Genomic DNA, 5,755 nt, shown 5'->3' with positions numbered 1-5,755 from the left:
GGGATTCTCCTGTCTCCATCTTCCTATTGTTGGGATTGTGAGTTTACAGTACCATGTCTAGCTTTTTTCCATGGATTCCAAGGGTTAAATTCACAACCTCATGGTTGTAAGGCAAGCTCTTTATGGACTAAGCTAGCTCCTTAGCTCATACACGAAAGATCTTTTAAAACTCATATGCGAGCTTTATTGAGCCGAGACAGCAGACAAATGACCTGTGTTCTTTCTAATGCGTGTGTTCCCTAGGTTGTAAGTTCCCAGAGGATAGGGACTTAATCTCTTCTTTTTCTCTGACCCCTTAGCTATATCTGATTCACTGCAGACAGACAATAAGTGTTCGCTGAGTAAAAGACACATAGCTAATGCTATAACCCTAAGCCCCTTGCTAATTGGACCATCACTCAGAAGGAACAAACCCATTTCCCAGGAGACATCAGATGGTTAACAATTCATAAAGACCTTCTTGGCCTCCTAAGCCCTCAATGTCATTGTTATGCAAGGATGTGTCTGCAGGGGCCTGTCCTTGCTCAGAGCAGCAAAAGGAAGGGGGAGAATCCAATGGCACCTTCAGTCCTTGAACTACTTTCATTCCTTTAGCCCTTTTCCTTTCACTGATCAACTTTTTGAGACGGAGTCTCACATAATCCAGGCTGGCTGTGAACGCCATCACTGAACCCTGTAGCTGAGGATGACCTTGAAGTCTTCATTTTGCTGCTTCCACCTCTATGGAGCTCTCAGCATCTTGGGTGAAGGACGGCCTATGTATAGTGATAATCCAGCAAAGCAGAGGACAAAAATAGTATGGCAAGAATAAAGGTGAAAACATGACCCAAAGGCCCATGGCTGAAATTATCCAGGAAGTTCTTGGGTTGAGGAATTTACAAGAGCAGCAATATTTGTGGGACAATCACACAATGCTTTAGCCAAGATATTTATACTCCAAACACATTCCATATTTATAGAGATGGAAATCAAGGCTTACTTGAGGAGAGACACAGGGCGTGGATTCCACAGCTAGATGATGGCTTAACTGGGACCCTGTCTGGGGCTTCCCTGTTGGGGATCCTGATGGTCTTGAGGCAGGAGAACAGAAGACTCTGAAGGTTAATATATGAAAGGCCACAGCAATGGAAAGGCTGGGAACTCTTGATCTTACTGAGCTGCACTAAGCCGTGGGAGCATGCTCAGTCTAAGAACTTGTTATGGGTTCATAAAAAGTCATTGCATCCCTCATTTCAATCCCCCTTTGTTTATTGAGCTCTTTGAGCCAAGCCACAATGGATAGACACGGAACATTTCTGGGCTCTGCTGTATTCTTCTTAACACACTATCTCATTCCACGTAACCATCCATGTGTCTGCGATTCATTACAATGAACCTGGAACCACAGTGTCTGTCTTCCAGACTCAGATCTGCACTAGTGACAGTTGGGAGAGTTGCTGGGAGATTGCCACTAGATTCTTTCTGCCTCCAACTCTGACTCAATTGGCCAAGGGTAACTCTTAAAGTTCCTGGAAGGATACCAACAGTGACCACACCGTCATAATCGTGTCTTCTCATTTTTTATTTTTAGTGTTTGACACCAGAAGGCCATGCTGGTCCTAGAGTGTCTGCACTCCCACACCTAAACTCCTAGTGATGTGTTTCATAGCTATTGTCTTCAGACTGAAACATTACCTTGGGGGTAGGGGGGGAAGGGAATAAAGGCTTTAGAGTCTCGTGAAACTGACCAGACCTGTACAAGACTCACAGAGCCCTTCCCTGAGTTTATATGAGCGAATAAATGGCTGAGGGAGAGGAGAATTTCCAGTGGTATAGCTGCCTGCAAGTTGTCTGGAGAGCTTCAGGGATCTGACTCTTCTTAGTTGTTACCCACACTATGCTGGGCTTTTGTTGACCCAGCTGTCCAAGTCACTCCTCACTCTCCCATAAGGAACTCCTCACCTATGCGTCTGTAGAGAATCCCTCACTCATGCTGCTGTGAGCAACCCTTCACCTCTGTTCTTTCAAGTAACAAATCCAGTGAACTCACTGCCCCAACATGTAAGAAGCAAATGGAATCATTTCTTTGGTCTGATGTCAAATATCGTTTCCAGAGGTGAGGTGGTGTTTGTTCATGTCTCCTCAGGAAAAAAAAAATCACTTAACGTGGAAAATGGTTCACCTGGGAATACTCTTTATAAATACAAACCAACCTATCCAAGGTCCAGACTCCCAGAGGCCTCCTTTTGGAGCCCGGATCACCATCTATCTGTCCTGATATCCCTCCATCCCTAAGTGACAGGCCTTTGACTGACAGGTCCTGTGCTCCCAGAATGTGAAGTGATTCTAGCCAACTAAAAGCTTGCTAGCCTGCCCCATTTATTGCTTCTTGTGGAAGGGACAATAAAGGTCCCTGTCCACATTTCCCTTTCTCTTCTGCTGCCACCAGATGAGCTTAAATATTTCCTTTTCTGGTCCTCATGAAATACGATGCTCCCTCCTTTTGGGAACTGGCTACAAAACTCCTCAGTAGCAATTATCACCTGAGTTGCTGGCTTTAGCACGGCTACCTACAAAAATGCCTTTAATAATGTGTTCACAAGGATGGACTTGAGGAACCCAAGAATTTATAGAATTCTGGGGATCAGATCACGATATCGGTTGGCTTCTTTTGCCACTTCCTTTCAGAGTTGCTTTTGTGCTGTCCCACATACATGTCGGTCATCTTTCTTTTCTTTCTTTTTTTCTTTCTTTTTTTGGAGCTGGGGACCGAACCCAGGGCCTTGCGCTTGCTAGGCAAGTGCTCTACCACTGAGCTAAATCCCCAACCCCCATGTCGGTCATCTTAAACATTTAATTTGTATTTATAATTATGTATATCTATGATATTTTGGCAACAAATACGGTTGCCTTTCCCTCTCGTCTGAAGAATCCGCCTGAGGCCAAATGGAAAACTCTTGGACTAATTGTGTTGGCAAAGGAGATTTCAAGATGACCTAATATTGACATGATAGAGATGGTTACTACTGATTGCTCTTATGCAGGTCTATAATTGAAAAGGAGCAAGCAAAACAAAAAAAATACAATTTTGAGGAGTTAAAACAAGAAAATGTAATGTTGGAGTCAAGTCTTGTGTTCAAAGAGATTAGAAGGTTAAAGAAAGGCCTATGAAGAAATGGAATACAGGGAGGGGTGCCCTAGGGTGAGACCCCTCCCAGCTAATCCCACAACTTCTAAGGAGAAAGGGCCTAGGGAATCAGCCATTCCTAAAGAGCACAAAAAATCCAAGCTGATGCAAATGTAATTCAAAATGTGGGCCAGGTTCCATCTCAAGCTGGCAGAACTTGGCAGCCTCAACCACTTGGTTCTAGCTTTAAAGCTCTTTTTTTTTTAAAGCTCTTTTTTTTTTTTTTTCTGGAGCTGAGGATCGAACCTAGGGCCTTGCGCTTGCTAGACAAGTACTCTACCACTGAGCTAAATCCCCAACCCCTGGTTCTAGCTTTAGAGTCATGAAGAACAGAGAGTTAAAAGGGTTATGCCCTCTTCCTCCACAGCTAAAGAAAAGTTGTTCAGGCCAGACATGTGACAGGGAATAACTTCATGAAGACCTCGAGAAGCCGTTGCATCAAGCTATGAGAGTGAATCCTGGATTGTGTTTGAGACCTCCAGATGTTGGAGATGTCAGAGCTGCAGACAGTGAGTGGATTAACCCAAGAGTAGAGGTGTGTTACAGTCAGCCATGGTGGGAGGGTGGAGCCCCTTTGATGTCTGGCTTGGAGTTAGAGAATTCGAGTTTTCCCTGCTGTGCTTTGGTCTTGCTTGGGATTTCCTTACGGTGCCCATGTATACATGGCATGTATGATGGTCGTGTATATTCCGTGGTATTACATGTTGGAAATAGATTGTTTGCTTTTTGATTTTACAGATGTTATTATAATTAAAGAGATTGTTTTGTGTCTCAAAAGAGACTTTGTACTTTTAAGTTTTGTTAAGACTCTAAAAGACTATGGGGACTTTTGAAGTTGGTCTGAATGCATTCTTCTTTGTGGTATAGCTATGAGCCCATGGGGGCCAGGGAGTAGAATATGGCGGTTTGAATGAGAATGGCTGCCATATACTCATATGTTTGAACATTTGGTCCCCAGTTGGTGGAACTGTTTAGGAAGGAGGAGGTGTGGTCTTGTTAGTGTGTATGTCACTAGGGGTGGGGTTGAGGTTTTAAAAGCCCATGCCATTCTCAGTGCGCTCTCTCTCTCTCTCTCTCTCTCTCTCTCTCTCTCTCTCTTTCTCTCTCTCTCTCTCTCTCTCTCTCTCTCTCTCTCTCTCTCTCTCTCTCTCTCTCTCCTGCTTGTGAATCAAACATAAATTCTCAAGAGCCATGCTTGCCTGCCTATTGCTGTACTCCCCACCATGATGATTATGAATTCTAACCCTCTGGAGCTATAAGCCTCCAAATTAAATGCTTTCTTTTATAAGTTGCCTTGGTCATGGTATAATCACAGCAATAAAAAGGTATCTAAGACAATACATTTTTATAGAATATTGTGTGTGGTGCAAATGTTTTGCTAGAAGAGAGTTTAAAAGGAAAAGTTTCCTTAGGCCTCTTGGCTCATCTTTATGCCACAGAAGACACAGTGTGCCTTTAAAATACCCCCTCTAAGAGTCAAGGACATTGGGGAAAATGACCTAGTGGGGACACTGTCTAGCCAGGAAGGACCCTGAGAACAGACAAGTAGATGTTACTTCTGTTAGAGAAGATGGTGACTCAGAATAAATAGCATAATCATCCACCTCCAAAAGAAATGATTTGAGGCTAGGAAATTCAGACCTAGTGAAAGCTCTTATAGGTAGTGAACCAGATCCCCGGTCAGGAGCTCACGCATGGAAATAATCCACCAGATATTCAAAGAGCTGCACCAAAGTCCACTTTTAAACCTTCAGTTAGAGTAGCTGGAGGAGGGCAGCGCGAGCTGATGAAGTAAATGATACAGAAACTGGGTGGAAAAGGAGGCTGTTCTGGTCGGGGCTGACCAGCTGCAGGGAGCAGAGACGGCCGCGGGAAATGGTCCCCACTGAAGCAATCTGAAGCAAAATGTGCCGAGTGAAGTCCATGCTGCAGCGCGTGACCTAGGTAGGACCTTCCTGGGTGGTAGAAGGCCAGGCCGATGAAGACAGACATCAGAGGTCTACAGGGCTGAGTGACTGGGCAGAAACTAGAAAAAGAGCTGCTTCGGGGCAAACCCTGACAATGCTTCCCGAGGGGAAAAAATCACCTGTGAACCAAGGACAGAAGAAGAACTGCGCGCTACAGTTGGAACACGTCAGCCCAGAACGGCCATCAAATGACACAGCTCATCATCCCTCTGATTTCTGAGATGCCTTGCCTTCCACAGCCTGTATGGTTTCCCGGGACTTTCCTGGCCCTCGTTTGTAACTTCGTTTCACTATTATTCTGCTTTCTACTGTGATCACGACTGTCTCATGAATTGCCTGTGTTGTTTAACTCCCAATCCAAAGACCTCCTTCCGCAACCACGCCCCCACCCGTGGCTGCTCAGCGTTAATCACGCCAGCTCTTTGGTCAGACCTCTGCGGAGAGCATGTCAACTAGATGTGTTTGATGCCTGCACCGCGCACTGTGGGATCCTTGAATGCAAGAGATGGTGGGGCTTGGGGGATGGCTTAGTGGGTAAGAGCGCTTGCTGTAGAAGTCCGGGGACCAGGGTTAGACTCCCCAGCATTCACAAAGAAAAGGCGGGTATGGTTCATGTGCCTAT

Source organism: Rattus norvegicus, chromosome 12 (assembly GCF_021556685.1).
Source record: "Rattus norvegicus strain SHRSP/BbbUtx chromosome 12, alternate assembly SHRSP_T2T, whole genome shotgun sequence".
NCBI lineage: Eukaryota > Metazoa > Chordata > Mammalia > Rodentia > Muridae > Rattus > Rattus norvegicus.
The sequence above is the reverse complement of the archived record's forward strand: the minus strand, read 5'-3'. Positions refer to the sequence as shown.